The sequence below is a fragment of the Eleutherodactylus coqui genome, chromosome 8 (assembly GCF_035609145.1).
Source record: "Eleutherodactylus coqui strain aEleCoq1 chromosome 8, aEleCoq1.hap1, whole genome shotgun sequence".
In the NCBI taxonomy this organism is placed as follows: domain Eukaryota; kingdom Metazoa; phylum Chordata; class Amphibia; order Anura; family Eleutherodactylidae; genus Eleutherodactylus; species Eleutherodactylus coqui.
Genome location: NC_089844.1, coordinates 37,629,878 through 37,650,829, shown reverse-complemented (window position 1 = coordinate 37,650,829; position 20,952 = coordinate 37,629,878). Strand labels below are relative to the sequence as shown.

General features: G+C 49.6%; 1 protein-coding gene across 1 annotated transcript in view; it reads left to right on the top strand.

Moving 5' to 3' along the window:
* Positions 1-20,952, top strand: part of SPEG (striated muscle enriched protein kinase) — a 406,747-nt gene that overhangs the window by 127,559 nt on the left and 258,236 nt on the right. The gene's annotated exons all lie outside the window — the stretch shown is intronic.

Here is a 20,952-nt window from a genome sequence, read left to right as displayed (position 1 = left end):
ACTATTAGACGCAGGGGCACAACTAGTAGATGCAAGGGCACAACTAGTAGATGCAGGGGCACAACTAGTAGATGCAGGGGCACAACCAGTAGATGCAGGGGAACAACCAGTAGATGCAGGGGCACAACCAGTAGATGCAGGGGCACAACCAGTAGATGTAGGGGCACAACTAGTAGATGTAGGGGCACAACTAGTAGATGCAGGAGTACAACTAGTAGATGCAGGGGTACAACTAGTAGATGCAGGGATACAACTAGTAGATGCAGGGGCACAACTAGTAGATGCAGGGGCACAACTAGTAGATGCAGGGGCACAACTGCAGTAGATGCAGGGGCACAACTGCAGTAGATGCAGGGGCACAACTGCAGTAGATGCAGGGGCACAACTGCAGTAGATGCAGAGGCACAACTACAGTAGATGCAGAGGCACAACTGCAGTAGATGCAGAGGCACAACTGCAGTGGATGCAGAGGCACAACTGCAGTAGATGGAGGGGCACAACTAGTAGATGTAGAGGCACAACTGCAGTGGATGCAGAGGTACAACTAGTAGATGCAGGGGCACAACGGCAGTGGATGCAGGGGCACAACTGCAGTGGACGCAGGGGCACAACTAGTGGACGCAGGGGCACAACTAGTGGACGCAGGGGCACAACTAGTGGACGCAGGGGCACAACTAGTAGATGCAGTGGCACAACTATTAGACACAGGGGCACAACTAATAGATGCAGGGGCACAACTAGTAGATGCAGGGGCACAACTAGTAGATGCAGGGGCACAACTAGTAGATGCAGGGGCACAACTGCAGTAGATGCAGGGGCACAACTATAGTAGATGCAGGGGCACAACTATAGTAGATGCATTGGCACAACTGCAGTAGATGCAGGGGCACAATCAGTAGATGCAGAGGCACAACTGCAGTGGATGCAGGGGCACAACTGCAGTGGATGCAGGGGCACAACTGCAGTGGATGCAGGGGCACAACTGCAGTGGATGCAGGGGCACAACTGCAGTGGATGCAGGGGCACAACTGCAGTGGATGCAGGTGCACAACTGCAGTGGATGCAGGGGCACAACTAGTAGACGCAGGGGCACAACTAGTGGACGCAGGGGCACAACTGCAGTGGATGCAGGGGCACAACTAGTAGACGCAGGGGCACAACTGCAGTGGATGCAGTGGCACAACTATAGGACGCAGGGGCACAACTAGTAGATGCAGGGGCACAACTAGTAGATGCAGGGGCACAACCAGTAGATGCAGGGGCACAACCAGTAGATGTAGGGGCACAACCAGTAGATGTAGGGGCACAACTAGTAGATGTAGAGGCACAACTAGTAGATGTAGGAGTACAACTAGTAGATGCAGGGGTACAACTAGTAGATGCAGGGATAAAACTAGTAGATGCAGGGATACAACTAGTAGATGCAGGGGCACAACTAGTAGATGCAGGGGCACAACTAGTAGATGCAGGGGCACAACTAGTAGATGCTGGGGCACAACTAGTAGATGCAGGGGCACAACTGCAGTAGATGCAGGGGCACAACTATAGTAGATGCAGGGGCACAACTATAGTAGATGCAGGGGCACAACTGCAGTAGATGCAGGGGCACAATCAGTAGATGCAGAGGCACAACTGCAGTGGATGCAGGGGCACAACTGCAGTGGATGCAGGGGCACAACTGCAGTGGATGCAGGTGCACAACTGCAGTGGATGCAGGGGCACAACTGCAGTGGATGCAGGGGCACAACTAGTAGACGCAGGGGCACAACTAGTGGACGCAGGGCACAACTGCAGTAGATGCAGGGGCACAACTATAGTAAATGCAGGGGCACAACTATAGTAGATGCAGGGGCACAACTAGTAGATGCAGAGGAACAACTGCAGTAGATACAGGGGCACAACCAGTAGATGCAGGGGCACAATCAGTAGATACAGAGGCACAACTGCAGTGGATGCAGGGGCACGACTGCAGTGGATGCAGGGGCACGACTGCAGTGGATGCAGGGGCACGACTGCAGTGGATGCAGGGGCACAAGTGCAGTGGATGCAGGGGCACAACGGCAGTGGATGCAGGGGCACAACAGCAGTGGATGCAGGGGCACAACGGCAGTGGATGCAGGGGCACAACGGCAGTGGATGCAGGGGCACAACGGCAGTGGATGCAGGGGCACAACTAGTAGACGCAGGGGCACAACTAGTGGACGCAGGGGCACAACTAGAGGACGCAGGGGCACAACTAGTAGACGCAGTGGCACAACTATTAGACGCAGGGGCACAACTAATAGATGCAGGGGCACAACTAGTAGATGCAGGGGCACAACTAGTAGATGCAGGGGCACAACCAGTAGACGTAGGGGCACAACTAGTAGATGTAGGGGCACAACTAGTAGATGCAGGGGTACAACTAGTAGATGCAGGGGTACAACTAGTAGATGCAGGGGCACAACTAGTAGATGCAGGGGCACAACTAGTAGATGCAGGGGCACAACTAGTAGATGCAGGGGCACAACTAGTAGATGCAGGGGCACAACTAGTAGATGCAGGGGCGCAACTAGTAGATGGAGGGGCACAACTAGTAGATGTAGAGGCACAACTGCAGTAGATGCAGGGGCACAACTGCAGTAGATGCAGAGGCACAACTGCAGTAGATGCAGAGGCACAACTGCAGTGGATGCAGAGGCACAACTGCAGTGGATGGAGGGGCACAACTAGTAGATGTAGAGGCACAACTGCAGTGGATGCAGAGGCACAACTAGTAGATGCAGGGGCACAGCTGCAGTGGATGCAGAGGCACAACTGCAGTGGATGCAGAGGCACAATCAGTAGATGCAGAGACACAATCAGTAGATGCAGAGGCGCAACCAGTAGATGAAGAGGCGCAACCAGTAGATGCAGGGGCACCACCAGTAGATGCAGGGGCACAACTGCAGTGGATGCAGAGGTACAACTAGTAGATGTAGGGGCACAACTAGTAGATGCAAGGGTATAACTAGTAGATGTAGGTGTACAACTAGTAGATGCAAGGGTACAACTAGTAGATGCAGGGGCACAACTAGTAGACGCAGGGGCACAACTAGTGGACGCAGGGGCACAACTGCAGTGGATGCAGTAGCACAACTATTAGACGCAGGGGCACAACTAGTAGATGCAGGGGCACAACTAGTAGATGCAGGGGCACAACCAGTAGATGCAGGGGCACAACCAGTAGATGCAGGGGCACAACCAGTAGAAGTAGGGGCACAACTAGTAGATATGGGGCACAACTAGTAGATGTAGGAGTACAACTAGTAGATGCAGGGGTACAACTAGTAGATGCAGGAATACAACTAGTAGATGCAGGGGCACAACTAGTAGATGCAGGGGCACAACTAGTAGATGCAGGGGCACAACTAGTAGATGCAGGGGCACAACTGCAGTAGATGCAGGGGCACAACTATAGTAGATGCAGGGGCACAACTATAGTAGATGCAGGGGCACAACTAGTAGATGCAGGGGCACAAATAGTAGATGCAGAGGAACAACTGCAGTAGATGCAGGGGCACAACCAGTAGATGCAGAGGCACAATCAGTAGATGCAGGGGCACAACTAGTAGATGCAGAGGAACAACTGCAGTAGATGCAGGGGCACAACCAGTAGATGCAGGGGCACAACTGCAGTGGATGCAGAGGCACAATCAGTAGATGCAGAGGCGCAACCAGTAGATGAAGAAGCGCAACCAGTAGATGCAGGGGCACCACCAGTAGATGCAGGGGCACAACTGCAGTGGATGCAGAGGTACAACTAGTAGATGTAGGGGCACAACTAGTAGATGCAAGGGTATAACTAGTAGATGTAGGGGTACAACTAGTAGATGCAAGGGTACAACTAGTTGATGCAGGGGCACAACTAGTAGACGCAGGGGCACAACTAGTGGACGCAGGGGCACAACTGCAGTGGATGCAGTAGCACAACTATTAGACGCAGGGGCACAACTAGTAGATGCAGGGGCACAACTAGTAGATGCAGGGGCACAACTAGTAGATGCAGGGGCACAACTAGTAGATGCAGGGGCACAACCAGTAGATGCAGGGGCACAACCAGTAGATGCAGGGGCACAACCAGTAGATGCAGGGGCACAACCAGTAGAAGTAGGGGCACAACTAGTAGATGTAGGGGCACAACTAGTAGATGTAGGAGTACAACTAGTAGATGCAGGGGTACAACTAGTAGATGCAGGGATACAACTAGTAGATGCAGGGGCACAACTAATAGATGCAGGGGCACAAATAGTAGATGCAGGGGCACAACTAGTAGATGCAGGGGCACAACTGCAGTAGATGCAGGGGCACAACTATAGTAGATGCAGGGGCACAACTATAGTAGATGCAGGGGCACAACTAGTAGATGCAGGGGCACAAATAGTAGATGCAGAGGAACAACTGCAGTAGATGCAGGGGCACAACCAGTAGATGCAGAGGCACAATCAGTAGATGCAGAGGCACAACTGCAGTGGATGCAGGGGCACGACTGCAGTGGATGCAGGGGCACGACTGCAGTGGATGCAGGGGCACGACTGCAGTGGATGCAGGGGCACGACTGCAGTGGATGCAGGGGCACAACTGCAGTGGATGCAGGAGCACAAGTGCAGTGGATGCAGGGGCACGACTGCAGTGGATGCAGGGGCACAACTGCAGTGGATGCAGGGGCACAACTGCAGTGGATGCAGGGGCACAACTGCAGTGGATGCAGGGGCACAACTGCAGTGGATGCAGGGGCACAACTGCAGTGGATGCAGGGGCCCAACGGCAGTGGATGCAGGGGCACAACTGCAGTGGATGCAGGGGCACAACTGCAGTGGACGCAGGGGCACATTTAGTGGACGCAGGGGCACAACTAGTAGATGCAGTGGCACAACTATTAGACGCAGGGGCACAACTAGTAGATGCAGCGGCACAACTAGTAGATGCAGGGGCACAACTAGTAGATGCAGGGGCACAACCAGTAGATGCAGGGGAACAACCAGTAGATGCAGGGGCACAACCAGTAGATGCAGGGGCACAACCAGTAGATGTAGGGGCACAACTAGTAGATGTAGGGGCACAACTAGTAGATGCAGGAGTACAACTAGTAGATGCAGGGGCACAACTAGTAGATGCAGGGGCACAACTAGTAGATGCAGGGGCACAACTAGTAGATGCAGGGGCACAACTAGTAGATGCAGGGGCACAACTGCAGTAGATGCAGGGGCACAACTGCAGTAGATGCAGGGGCACAACTGCAGTAGATGCAGAGGCACAACTACAGTAGATGCAGAGGCACAACTGCAGTAGATGCAGAGGCACAACTGCAGTGGATGCAGAGGCACAACTGCAGTGGATGCAGGGGCACAACTATAGTAGATGCAGGGGCACAACTATAGTAGATGCAGGGGCACAACTAGTAGATGCAGGGGCACAAATAGTAGATGCAGAGGAACAACTGCAGTAGATGCAGGGGCACAACCAGTAGATGCAGAGGCACAATCAGTAGATGCAGGGGCACAACTAGTAGATGCAGAGGAACAACTGCAGTAGATGCAGGGGCACAACCAGTAGATGCAGGGGCACAACTGCAGTGGATGCAGAGGCACAATCAGTAGATGCAGAGGCGCAACCAGTAGATGAAGAAGCGCAACCAGTAGATGCAGGGGCACCACCAGTAGATGCAGGGGCACAACTGCAGTGGATGCAGAGGTACAACTAGTAGATGTAGGGGCACAACTAGTAGATGCAAGGGTATAACTAGTAGATGTAGGGGTACAACTAGTAGATGCAAGGGTACAACTAGTTGATGCAGGGGCACAACTAGTAGACGCAGGGGCACAACTAGTGGACGCAGGGGCACAACTGCAGTGGATGCAGTAGCACAACTATTAGACGCAGGGGCACAACTAGTAGATGCAGGGGCACAACTAGTAGATGCAGGGGCACAACTAGTAGATGCAGGGGCACAACCAGTAGATGCAGGGGCACAACCAGTAGATGCAGGGGCACAACCAGTAGAAGTAGGGGCACAACTAGTAGATGTAGGGGCACAACTAGTAGATGTAGGAGTACAACTAGTAGATGCAGGGGTACAACTAGTAGATGCAGGGATACAACTAGTAGATGCAGGGGCACAACTAATAGATGCAGGGGCACAAATAGTAGATGCAGGGGCACAACTAGTAGATGCAGGGGCACAACTAGTAGATGCAGGGGCACAACTGCAGTAGATGCAGGGGCACAACTATAGTAGATGCAGGGGCACAACTATAGTAGATGCAGGGGCACAACTAGTAGATGCAGGGGCACAAATAGTAGATGCAGAGGAACAACTGCAGTAGATGCAGGGGCACAACCAGTAGATGCAGAGGCACAATCAGTAGATGCAGAGGCACAACTGCAGTGGATGCAGGGGCACGACTGCAGTGGATGCAGGGGCACGACTGCAGTGGATGCAGGGGCACGACTGCAGTGGATGCAGGGGCACAACTGCAGTGGATGCAGGAGCACAAGTGCAGTGGATGCAGGGGCACGACTGCAGTGGATGCAGGGGCACAAGTGCAGTGGATGCAGGGGCACAACTGCAGTGGATGCAGGGGCACAACTGCAGTGGATGCAGGGGCACAACTGCAGTGGATGCAGGGGCACAACTGCAGTGGATGCAGGGGCACAACGGCAGTGGATGCAGGGGCACAACTGCAGTGGATGCAGGGGCACAACTGCAGTGGACGCAGGGGCACATTTAGTGGACGCAGGGGCACAACTAGTAGATGCAGTGGCACAACTATTAGACGCAGGGGCACAACTAGTAGATGCAGGGGCACAACTAGTAGATGCAGGGGCACAACTAGTAGATGCAGGGGCACAACCAGTAGATGCAGGGGAACAACCAGTAGATGCAGGGGCACAACCAGTAGATGCAGGGGCACAACCAGTAGATGTAGGGGCACAACTAGTAGATGTAGGGGCACAACTAGTAGATGCAGGAGTACAACTAGTAGATGCAGGGGTACAACTAGTAGATGCAGGGATACAACTAGTAGATGCAGGGGCACAACTAGTAGATGCAGGGGCACAACTAGTAGATGCAGGGGCACAACTGCAGTAGATGCAGGGGCACAACTGCAGTAGATGCAGGGGCACAACTGCAGTAGATGCAGAGGCACAACTACAGTAGATGCAGAGGCACAACTGCAGTAGATGCAGAGGCACAACTGCAGTGGATGCAGAGGCACAACTGCAGTGGATGGAGGGGCACAACTAGTAGATGTAGAGGCACAACTGCAGTGGATGCAGAGGTACAACTAGTAGATGCAGGGGCACAGCTGCAGTGGATGCAGAGGCACAACTGCAGTGGATGCAGAGGCACAATCAGTAGATGCAGAGGCGCAACCAGTAGATGCAGAGGCGCAACCAGTAGATGCAGGGGCACAACCAGTAGATGCAGGGGCACAACTGCAGTGGATGCAGGGGCACAACTGCAGTGGATGCAGGGGCACAACTGCAGTGGATGCAGGGGCACAAGTGCAGTGGATGCAGGGGCACAAGTGCAGTGGATGCAGGGGCACAACTGCAGTGGATGCAGGGGCACAACTGCAGTGGATGCAGGGGCACAACTGCAGTGGATGCAGGGGCACAACTGCAGTGGATGCAGGGGCACAACTGCAGTGGATGCAGGGGCACAACGGCAGTGGATGCAGGGGCACAACTGCAGTGGACGCAGGGGCACAACTAGTGGACGCAGGGGCACAACTAGTGGACGCAGGGGCACAACTAGTAGATGCAGTGGCACAACTATTAGACGCAGGGGCACAACTAATAGATGCAGGGGCACAACTAGTAGATGCAGGGGCACAACTAGTAGATGCAGGGGCACAACTAGTAGATGTAGAGGCACAACTGCAGTGGATGGAGGGGCACAACTAGTAGATGTAGAGGCACAACTGCAGTGGATGCAGAGGCACAACTAGTAGATGCAGGGGCACAACTGCAGTGGATGCAGAGGCACAACTGCAGTGGATGCAGGGGCACAATCAGTAGATGCAGAGGCGCAACCAGTAGATGCAGAGGCGCAACCAGTAGATGCAGGGGCACAACCAGTAGATGCAGGGGCACAACTGCAGTGGATGCAGAGGTACAACTAGTAGATGTAGGGGCACAACTAGTAGATGCAAGGGTATAACTAGTAGATGTAGGGGTACAACTAGTAGATGCAAGGGTACAACTAGTAGATGCAGGGGTACAACTAGTTGATGCAGGGGTACAACTAGTAGTTGCAGAGGCACACCCATTAAATGCAGGGGCACAACTGCAGTGGATGCAGGGGCACAACTAGTTGATGCAAGGGGACAACTAGTAGATGCAAGGGTATAACTAGTAGATGTAGGGGTACAACTAGTAGATGCAAGGGTACAACTAGTAGATGCAGGGGTACAACTAGAAGTTGCAGAGGCACACACATTAGATGCAGGGGCACAACTGCAGTGGATGCAGATGCACAATCAGTAGATGCAGGGGCACAACCAGTAGAGGCAGGGGCACCACAGCAGTGGATGCAGGGGCACAACTAGTAGAGGCAGGGGCACAACTAGTAGAGGCAGGGGCACAACTAGTAGATGTAGGGGCACAACTACTAGATTTAGGAGTACAACTAGTAGATGCAGGGATACAACCAGTAGATGCAGGGATACAAGTAGTAGATGCAGGGGCACAACTAGTAGATGCAGGGGCACAGCTGCAGTGGATGCAGAGGCACAACCAATAGATGCAGAGGCACAACTGCAGTGGATGCAGAGGCACAACTAGTAGATGTAGAGGCACAACTGCAATGGATGCAGAGGCACAACTAGTAGATGCTGGGGCACAACTGCAGTGGATGCAGAGGCACAACTAGTAGATGTAGGGGCACAACTGCAGTGGATGCAGAGGCACAACTGCAGTGCATGCAGAGGCACAGTCAGTAGATGCAGGGTCACAACCAGTAGATGCAGGGGCACAACTAGTAGATGCAGGAGAACAACTGCAGTAAATGCAGGAGTACAATTGCAGTGAATGCAGGGGCACAATTGTAGTGGATGCAGGGGCACAACTGCAGTGGATGCAGGGGCACAACTGCAGTGGATGCAGGGACACAACTAGTAGATGCAGGGGCACAACTAGTAGATGCAGGGGCACAACTAGTAGATGTAGAGGCACAACTGCAGTGGATGCAGAGGCACAACTAGTAGATGTAGAGGCACAACTGCAGTGGACGCAGAGGCACAACTAGTAGATGCTGGGGCACAACTGCAGTGGATGCAGAGGCACAACTGCAGTGCATGCAGAGGCACAATCAGTAGATGCAGGGTCACAACCAGTAGATGCAGGGGCACAACTAGTAGATGCAGGGGCACAACTAGTAGATGCAGGGGCACAACTAGTGGATGCAGGGGAACAACTAGTAGATGCAGGGGCACAACTGCAGTGGATGCAGGGGCACAACTAGTCGATGCAGGGGCTCAACTGCAGTGGATGCAGGGGCACAACTAGTAGATGTAGAGGCACAACTGCAGTGGATGCAGAGGCACAACTAGTAGATGCAGGGGCACAGCTGCAGTGGATGCAGAGGCACATCTGCAGTGGATGCAGAGGCACAATCAGTAGATGCAGAGGCACAACCAGTAGATGCAGGGGCACAGCCAGTAGATGCAGGGGCACAGCTGCAGTGGATGCAGAGGTACAACTACTAGATGCAGGGGCACAACTATTAGATGCAAGGGTGTAACTATTAGATGCAAGGGTGTAACTAGTAGATGCAAGGGTGCAACTAGTAGATGCAGGGGTACAACTAGTAGATGCAGGGGTACAACTAGTAGTTGCAGTGGCACACCCATTAGATGCAGGGGCACAACTGCAGTGGATGCAAAGGCACAACTAGTTGATGCAAGGGGACAACTAGTAGATGCAGGGTCACAACTAGTAGATGCAGGGTCACAACTAGTAGATGCAGGGGCACAACTAGTAGATGCAGGGGCACAACTGCCGTGGATGCAGGGGTACAACTAGTACATGCAGGGGCACAACTGCAATGGATGCGGATGCACAATCAGTAGATGCAGGGGCACAACCAGTAGATGCAGGGGCACCACAGCAGTGGATGCAGGGGTACAAATAGTAGAGGCAGGAGCATAACTAGTAGATGCAGGGGCACAACTAGTAGATGTAGGGGCACAACTAGTAGATGCAAGGGTGTAACTATTAGATGCAAGGGTGTAACTAGTAGATGCAAGGGTGCAACTAGTAGATGCAGGGGTACAACTAGTAGATGCAGGGGTACAACTAGTAGTTGCAGTGGCACACCCATTAGATGCAGGGGCACAACTGCAGTGGATGCAAAGGCACAACTAGTTGATGCAAGGGGACAACTAGTAGATGCAGGGTCACAACTAGTAGATGCAGGGTCACAACTAGTAGATGCAGGGGCACAACTAGTAGATGCAGGGGCACAACTGCCGTGGATGCAGGGGTACAACTAGTACATGCAGGGGCACAACTGCAATGGATGCGGATGCACAATCAGTAGATGCAGGGGCACAACCAGTAGATGCAGGGGCACCACAGCAGTGGATGCAGGGGTACAAATAGTAGAGGCAGGTGCATAACTAGTAGATGCAGGGGCACAACTAGTAGATGTAGGGGCACAACTAGTAGATGTAGGGGCACAACTAGTAGATGTAGGAGTACAACTAGTAGATGCAGGGGTACAACTAGTAGATGCAGGGATACAACTAGTAGATGCAGGGGCACAACTAGTAGATGCAGGGGCACAACTAGTAGATGCAGGGGCACAACTAGTAGATGCAGGTATACAACTAGTAGATGCAGGGGCACAACTAGTAGATGCAGGGGCACAACTAGTAGATGCAGGGGCACAACTGCAGTGGATGCAGAGGCACAACTAGTAGATGTAGAGGCACAACTGCAGTGGATGCAGAGGCACAACTGGTAGATGCAGGGGCACAGCTGCAGTGGATGCAGGGGCACAACTGCAGTGCATGCAGAGGCACAATCAGTACATGCAGGTGCACAACCAGTAGATGCAGGGGCACCACAGCAGTGGATGCAGGGGTTCAACTAGTAGAGGCAGGGGCACAACTAGTACATGCAGGGGCACAACTAGTAGATGTAGGGGCACAACTAGTAGATGCAGGGGCACAACTGCAGTAGATGCAGGGGCACAATTGCAGTGGATGCAGTGGCACAATTGTAGTGGATGCAGGGGCACAACTGCAGTGAATGCAGGGGCACAACTAGTAGATGTAGGGGCACAACTGCAGTGGATGCAGGGGCACAACTAGTAGATGCAGGGGCTCAACTGCAGTGGATGAAGGGGCACAACTAGTAGATGTAGAGGCATAACTGCAGTGGATGCAGGGGCACAACTAGTAGATGTAGGGGCACAACTGCAGTGGATGCAGGGGCACAACTAGTAGATGCAGGGGCTCAACTGCAGTGGATGAATGGGGACAACTAGTAGATGTAGAGGCATAACTGCAGTGGATGCAGAGGCACAAGTAGTAGATGCAGGGGCACAGCTGCAGTGGATGCAGAGGCACAACTGCAGTGGATGCAGAGGCACAATCAGTAGATGCAGAGGCACAACCAGTAGATGCGGGGGCACAACCAGTAGATGCGGGGGCACAACTGCAGTGGATGCAGAGGTACAACTAGTAGATGCAGGGCCACAACTAGTAGATGCAAGGGTATAACTAGTAGATGTAGGGGAGAAGTAGTAGATGCAAGGGTACAACTATTAGATGCAGTGGTACAACTGCAGTGGATGCAGGGGCACAACTAGTTGATGCAAGGGGACAACTAGTAGATGCAGGGTCACAACTAGTAGATGCAGGGGCACAACTGCAGTGGATGCAGGGGCACAACTGCAGTGGATGCAGGGGTACAACTAGTAGATGCAGGGGCACCACTAGTAGATGCAGGGGCACAACTGCAGTGGATGCAGGGGCACAACCGCAATGGATGCAGATGCACAATCAGTAGATGCAGGGGCACAACCAGTAGATGCAGGGGCACCACAGCAGTGGATGCAGGGGTTCAACTAGTAGAGGCAGGGGCACAACTAGTACATGCAGGGGCACAACTAGTAGATGTAGGGGCACAACTAGTAGATGTAGGGGCACAACTAGTAGCTATAGGATTACAACTAGTAGATATAGGAGTACAACTAGTAGATGCAGGGGTACAACTAGTAGATGCAGGGATACAACTAGTAGATGCAGGGGCACAACTAGTAGATGCAGGGGCACAACTAGTAGATGCAGGGGCACAACTAGTAGATGCAAGAATACAACTAGTAGATGCAGGGGCACAACTAATAGATGCAGGGGCACAACTGCAGTGGATGCAGAGGCACAACTAGTAGATGCAGGGGCACAACTGCAGTAGATGCAGAGGCACAATCAGTAGATGCAGGGGCACAACTAGTAGATGTATTGGCACAACTAGTAGATGTAGGGGCACAACTGCAGTGGATGCAGGGGGTGTCATTGCAGCTTGACCCTAGCACCCCATATGAGGGGACCAGTGCTATGAATGAAGCATCAGAGTTTAGGGTGCAGTCTCATAGCGTTGATTTGCTGCAGATATAGGGCTTAAACAGATGGGTGCATGCACGTATACGCTCGCCACTATGGAGCATATTAGCGCATGAACCAGGGTTGTTTTGTTTTTTTATTATCCAAATGCCGTGCAAATTTGAAAAGAAAAATCGGGAAGCTAGGTCCTGCGCTATCTTTCTCGAACATAGAAAAACAACGTACGAGAAATATAGGGCAAGTCCTATCTCTTCTCACGTGCAGTAATGATGCGCGAGAATCCCAATAGTGAAAACTAAACCATTGAAATCAATAGTTTTGTTTCATCCTGTTTTGTGACCATGATTTTCACGGCCACTAAATGGTACAGAAACACGCCCATCTGTCTAAGGACTCCTTCAAACTGGCGATCGCGATATCGCCGCAAGAAAATCACAGCAAAAATCACACTTTTGTACATGCGATTTTTGAGCGTCAGCAATACTTTTTTAACTGAAAATAATCTTGCATCGCTGCCGCTTGCAATTTTCTCATGTGAAAGACAATAGGAGTTTGTAATGTTGAAAATACATCGCACGAACATCACAAGCTCGTGCGTTGCGATGCGATAAATCTGAGGCTCCATAGGGAAACATGGGTGAGAAAAAAATAAATAAAATCGCCAAACGCAGAAAGATAGGACATGCTGCAATATTTTTTTCTCACACATCGCATGAGTAAAAACATTGCAAATGGGAATGAAATCATTGAAGATCATTGGGTTCATAATTCTGCATTTTCACTCACTTTCGCATCACTCAAAAATGGCATGATTTTCTCAAAAGATTGAAGGCACCTTAGTAGCGGATTTATTTGCAGATCCACAGCAGATTTTACCCTTTCAATTGAAATACAAGGGTTAAAACCCACCGCAGATCCGCAACAAAATCCAAACCATTTAAGTGCAGAATTGGGGCATAATTGCTTTGGGGTTTCCACTGTACGAAGCCCGGAACAGATATGCAAGTACTGAGGGGCTGTGATAGATTTTGCACTGGAACTCAGCAGCTTATATGTAGACGGGTCCATTAAAAATGTGAAGGTAAATGTGAAAGGAGCCTGACCTGGAACTGTTGGATTTTAATGGCTCTGCATTGTAAAGTTTATAAATGTGCGTTGTCACATAGGTAGCAGATGTGGAAGAGACAACTTTTGGATAAACCTACGGCAAAACAGCCCCAAAAAATGAACTGCTACATCTGTGAAAATGTATCAAAAGCATACAATGTATCACCTCTTCTATTACCATACTGATACTTGGCTGGTAAAGAAGGAAATGTAACCCTTTAAGAATGTGACGTTGCCACGATGACCACGCATTGGTTGTAGGATGCAGACGCCATAGAGGAAGCAAAAGTTCAGGTGGCAGTCTTCTCAGTGGTCCAGCACTAGGCAGCGTTTGCTCACAAACCTGTTCTAAGCCATGCACTTCTCTGTCTCTCCTCCCTTGCTCGCTCCCATCTCAGCACCCTCCCCTTCTCTCTCCATCCCCCATCCCTCCTCCTGGCTCTCAATGCATTGTATTCCTGACTTGGCTCCTGCTTTGGGAGCGGCAGGAATACAATTAGTGGCTACCAGGATTTGACATCCATCCGGCTGACTGGATCCTCACATCCACCTCCGTCTCTACCTGAGGACTGTAGGGACCCCTCTCTTTTGCAAGGCTGCATCAGGAACCAAGGAAGTATAGCAGAACCTTCTCCGGGAAAGGGGGGTCCCTTTTTCTTATATCACCCCCATTCTTAGACATGAAGAAGAGTTGGATCAAAAGACGTTCTCAGGTAAGAGAGGAGGAGAGAGGGGAGGGAGGATGGATGAATAGAGGAGGGGACTGGCATTTATGGAATAGACATGGCTTTGGAGAATAGGTAGGATGTAGAGGTGATGAGCATCAGGCCAAGTGAAGCCACGCTGGGCAGAAGTGGCTGGCAGATACTGATCAAACAATACCCAAGCCCTATGTATAATATAGTAAAGTCCTACATGCCTTATATCACGACAATGGGCACCAAACCCTACCACAAAAGGCATCTTCCAAGATATGAGCTATGAAGCCAACTGATCAGACCTTTTTAGCACTTTCTGTACCTTAGTTCTACTCTTAACGACCAGGTCCATCAAGACACATTGTATGGTCTCCAGCGACCCAGACGCTGGTATATAATACTGTTATTCAAGCCTTGAGCTTACCCCAGCCCCATGATAACACCCATCTTATTGGAAAGTTACAGTCAAAAGACTCATTCTTCAACATAGTCCAATATAGGCCAACAAGGATAAATAGTCACTCTTCAATGTCCATATATAAGACACAATGAGGAGTCGAGGATCAGTGGAAGAGTTGGATTGACTTGCAATAGTATGGTTCATTAGGAATATGTTGGAGAGATTATTTTAGTAAACTCTTCATTGATATAGTAGGAGATTGAGTGGTTTCAGCAGTATACAGGTTTCTACAATGTTGTAAAGTTAAAGGGGAATTGCACTTTGGTACTGAAACTTCTTATAATATGATTACCAATTTGGTCTTCTGGAGGAGATCTCAAGGACCACAACTGAGAAATTACATAGTCACGTCCATGTATGCAGCCCCCGGGACAGGCTGTGTACATGGTCTGTAAATGCTGCAGTGGTCGCAATACCCATGATCTTCTTACAGGGGTCAAAACTAGTAAGTTGTACCATGAGAACTTCCAAGATTCCAGGTGCTTAGTCTAATGACAAAGTGATAAAAATGTAATTCTTTTTTAGATGGTCAAGGATGAGTGTTGTCTTACCTAACTACAAATATCTAGAAGTTCATTGGCAGCAGTAGGACGGTGATGTCTTTACTTACCAAAATTACCTGTCAATGTTATCTACAAGTTTACTGTATATAAGAAGAATGCATGGACTGCGTTCGGTCAGTACAGTGTATATGGATCAAGGTGATTACTTGTACAGACGACAAGCAGATGTTTCAGCAGTCAACTAGGGCATCCTGACTGGTGAGACTTTGGACCATCCTTAGCAACCTGATCTACTGTTTATGGGGGTCCAAGGGCAGTGGATGTCTCCTTTATTGGCTGCTTGATGAGAATCTATGGACACTTTAAGATTCATGGTTGGTGAGACGTTTAAGACCCCTTATATTGTGTCCAGATGGCACCACAGCTAAGGTGATCCGGGAAGAGTAGATTTTCTCCAAATGTGACTATGCCAGCCTTTGAAGTATTTCCTCAGCAGTTATAGTCACCTTGGGCCTTTTGGTTGGTAAGATTTTTGCCCATCCTTAGACCTCTGATGTACTGTCAACACCAGCAATACAGTTAAGGGATCCAGGGACACTAGAGGTCTCTTCAATGGCTGCCTGAAGAGCATCTCACCAACCAGCTATGTTCGCCATGTGTTTTCAATGAGGAGAGTGGAGAAAGCCACAGACAGGGGCTTACCTCCAAGGAGAACAAAAGAAGTGTTGAAATTCAACGTGCCCAATTCTTCTTTGACCCAACATATTTGTCTTGGGAGAGTTGGAAGACTCTCTAAATCATCAGATAGTTGGTCAATCCTGCCAAAAACAGCGGGTTCAGCTGACTATTACTTACTACTTCCACACTACAAAAACTAACAAAAACCTTACTTACACAGGAATCCAAGGCCACTTTTAAGACATGGCCCTAGAATAACTCAATACAATACCTCAATTATTCAATATGGAAAGTATTTAAGAAATATAGTTAGTTTTTGAGAATGATTTTTAAAGGAATTGTGCGGTTACCGGGCAACATTGCCCCTCTTAAAATAACAAAAAGAGCAGTGTTTACCCCTCCTCTGCCATGGGACTCAGCACTGTAGCCTCGCTGTGGTCCCGTTATTGCTGCTGCTGATGTAATTGGAAGTCACCTGACCACTGCAGCCAATTAGAGGCTGCAGCATCATCGTTCTGAACTCCTAGCATCATGTCGTCCAAGATGTGAGCGCTGATGCCAGGAGAACGAGAGGTAACGCTGCAGTGACATCATCTACAACAAACAGGGGGAGGACAACAGGGCTGCATCGTCAGTTTCACATGGCAGAGGAGCGGGACATACTGCTTTTTTTGTTATTTTGAGACAGAGCTAGAGGGGCAATGTTGTCCAGCAACTGGCCAACCCCTTTAAAGCCGAAACCTTCCCTACTGAAGCCACTGGGAAAGATAACATGACAAAAAGGACATTTTATGGTAAAGAATAAAAATAAAGCTGCCCCGATGTCTGAATATCCACATTATAATACCTGCTAATTTTAAAAGAGTTGTCCTGGGTTTTTACTATTGATGACCAGATCATCAGTAGCTCACTAGCGATAGTCCGCCACTTGAAATCCCCACTGATCAGCCGATTCTCAACGCCATTGTCCGTGTGGGCAGCGCTGGAGGCAGATATCAACATCGCAGTGGACCAGTTTAGTGCTACAGGCACAGCTCCCTGTGCTTGCAATACCAAACCAGGCCACTGCAATGTGGACAGCGCTATCGGTTTCCAGCGCTGTCCACACTGACAGCGGTGTTGAGAATCAGCTGATCAGCGGGGATCTTGAGTGGTGGACCCCAATAATCAACTATTGATGACCTATCTTGAGCCGGCAGATAGTGAAGAAATGGAAAGGCAGGTGAGCATAAAAAGCACATCCCCGGACTCAGCAGCCCCTCTTTTACGAGCCCATGAGTTTAGTTTATGGAGCTCATAGATGTATCAGGTTCCCTTTTAAGCCAATGAGGTTGAATAACAATACCACACAACTTGTGGACAGGGGCTGCTTTTGAAAGAAAGTGGCCGTGTTTTTCTAATCTTAGACAACTCCTTTAATAGTAACATGTTTCCCCGAAAATAAGACAGTGTCTTATATTAATTTTTGTTCAAAAAGGTTTAACTTTTTTACATGTATAGCTGCCTGGACACTAATTAAATTGACTTTTTTAATTAACTTTTAGCGGGGCTTAATTTTGGAGTAGGGCTTATATTTCAAGCATCCTCAAAAAGCCTGAAAAGTCATTTTGCATCCTCAAAAATTATGGAAACTCATGCAATGTCTTATTTTCAGGGGATGTCTTATTTTCAGGGAAACAGGGTATCTCGCCCATGATTTGTGGCCTCATTAGGATTCATGGGTGGGAAAAAGTGTGCCCTACCCCTTGCCACCTCTTCCCTATCAATGTTGATGGCTAAGCCCAAGGATGGCAGACCTCTCCTGAACCGTGACCCAAGTACTTCAGGGTGTTTCCACCAGATATGGTTGAAGCTATGAGTGATAGCTCGGCAGTTATGTAATTAGAAGTTGCTAATCTCTGGAGTCAGACACATGTCATTGTAGTGGAGCTCAGCTGTCTAGGAGTGTATATGAACATCTGTAGAGTGAGGACTGTCTCAGCCGAGAAATCAATTATCTGCAAGTTTATAGACGAGACGTGGAGACGGCAGCGAACGCCGTCTCGGTTCTAGGCAGTTATCTCGAATGTTATAAAAACAGCCTCGTCAACTGGTTGAGTGACGTCTCCGCTGACTGTGGATATCTAGGAGATGAGCGTCTCCGGGACGATGGCTGAATCACAGCAGAATATCTAGTGGTTATATATCTGGAGAAGCTGGAGCCGGCGCTGACTCAGCGGGGAACAGTTACCAAGGAGTTCGCAAAAAATAATACCTGGAGAGGGCGAGTTGTGCGTCAGCCGAGGAGAGCTATCTGGGAATTTACAGAAATGTTACCTAGAAAGGAATGGGTGTTGGTCTAGGAAGAAAACCAGCGTTTAGCGATCAATCACAAGTCCGTATTTTCAGGCCATGCAGTGTCTGAGTATTCCACAGACATCACGCAGCGCCATTATAGCCTATGGGGACTCGTGTGCACAAAAAGATCACTGCATGTCCTATTCTCATCCATTTTCACGAACGTGTCTAGTACGCGCAATGGATGCGGTCTGCGAACGTTGGACAGCGCATAGACTTGAGTTTGCGTTCTGCCTAACTGGTTTTGGGCTATGAAGAGCATGGACACGTCCACGTGAATATGGCCAGTGTTGGACTGGGGTGCCTAGAGCCCACCAGTAAAATTCATCATGGGGGCCCAGTGTACCGTTAAAGAAGGTGGGGCCTAGGATGGGAGGACAGCCGCCAACCTACCAATGCTCCTAGATATCATTTCAACTAACCTTTGTGTATAATTAGCTAACGTATAGACTGGCTGATATGGTGCCAGCTGTGGGCCAGTCCGAACCAGAATATGCTCTTAGGGCTCATTCACATGAACATATGTGGTTCTGGTCCGTGAAATACGCAGTGCTTTCACGGACTGTGTGCATATTGAATTTTTCCTTTATTTGTGTGCATGAAAGACGTAATGTATATGCGCAACCCCCCCCCCCCCAAAAAAAAAACACAATACTCGGTGAATACGCAGTTTTGGTCCGTGAAAACGCTGGATATTTCACAGACCGTACAAACGCAAGAAGTCCCCATTCATTCCTCCTGCCTTCATGCATAAACACGTTTCAGGTATTCTTAGCGCGTCTGTACGGGCTACCATTGACTTGACTTTAATAAGCAATTTCGGTCCATTATACAGACTAAAATAGGACATGCTGCGATTTTTTTTTTCTCAAGCGTTTAAGTATGCGCGCAAAATACACTTGTCTGAATACCTCCAATGCAAATTAATGGGGTTTAAACTCTGCGCATAAGGGCTTCTTCATACGACCGTGTTTGTGCTGGTATTTGAGCGCACAAAATACAGGCGCGCTAAACACTGAGAATAGAACTTATTGATTTCAATGCGTTTGTTCACGTGTGCACATTTTGCGCGTGCAGAAAAAAGTAGGATCTGCTCTATTTTCCTGTGTTTTGCACAGAAAAGGCTCCCATAGAAGTCCATGGGAGGTGCGCGAATACGCAAAGGGAAGGATCAAACAGTGCACAAAATGCAGGGAAGAGAACACATCCGCAGCTCATTAGGTTTAAATAGCCATTTAATCCATGGAAAGGTTGCGCGTTGTGCACGTGCGAACTGGCCCTGCGTGCGCAAAAAAGTAAAGTAATATGCCCAGACACGTGTGAAAACGTACTTCAATCAACCTTGTTCACGTGGAAATACGTTGCACTGCAGTGAGCGTTATTGTGCAAACACTCATGTTAAACAACCACCCTTATGTGTGCTCGTGTGAACTGCCCTTGCACGAGTAAGACCACTTTCACACAAGCGTCAAAATCATGCGATTCTCCGGAGATGCGGCAGCGCTACAAAATGCCTGTTCGTGAAGCCCATACTTTTCAATGGTTTGTGGCAAGTGTTTTTGCGCATAGGCTGGTCTAAAGCCGCCCTAAGTGCTCATTGACACGGGAATGTCCAATTGTTGGTCCTTTTTCAATACATATGATTGTATGTATTTGGTGCGTATACACTGCGTTTTTCACACACATAAAAAAAAAAGAAAAAAAATCAATGCAAGAAGGCCCAATTGATGTCATCTTTTCATTCACACTACCTCCCGGCAACATGTATAAAACACAATAAATACACATGTAACATCGCATTCACTGCGTTTTTTTACGTTCTCATAGACTTTCATGGGCAATTTTGGTCCGTGAATACTGTATAAATACGGAACAAAAAAGGGACATACTGTGAATTTTTTTTTTGTGCATAAAATACGTTTGTCTGAATGCATCAATGTAAGTCAACGGGTCTTTATTCAGTCCATATTCAGACAGGAAAAAAATACGGACTGAATATAGACAGAAAAATACGTAAATGGGGCCTCAGAGTAAATATTCAGGCTCTGAGCCCGGTCTGTCACCCTGCGTACCTGCTTCCACTGTATTGCGCACGACCGCGGCGGCTCGCAGGCGGTCATGCACATTACAAGGTTTTGGAGGTTTTTTTGTTTCTTATGTCATCGCTTAGTGATGATTCGGGTAACCACAGCCATATGCAATGTTAATTGCATATAGGCTGCGGGTTGGACGACAATGGAGGCTGTCAGAGCGGATTCCGCTGCACGATAGAGCATGCTGCAATTTTTTCTTCCGCTTGCAGAATACACAATTAGTATCTGCAAGTGTGAACAAAAAAGTGGAAATGCATGCCTTTCAATGCCCGCCTAACCACAGGTCCCCAGTGCTGACGGCAATCGCAGAATCCACAATTCAAATCTGCCCATGTGACCTCGGCCTTACGCTCCGCCCGCGTGACCCCGGCCTTACGCTCCGCCCGTGTGACCACGGCCTTACCCTCCGCCCGCGTTACGCCGGCCTTACGCTCCGCCCATGTGACCCCGGCCTTACGCTCCGCCCGTGTGACCCCGGCCTTA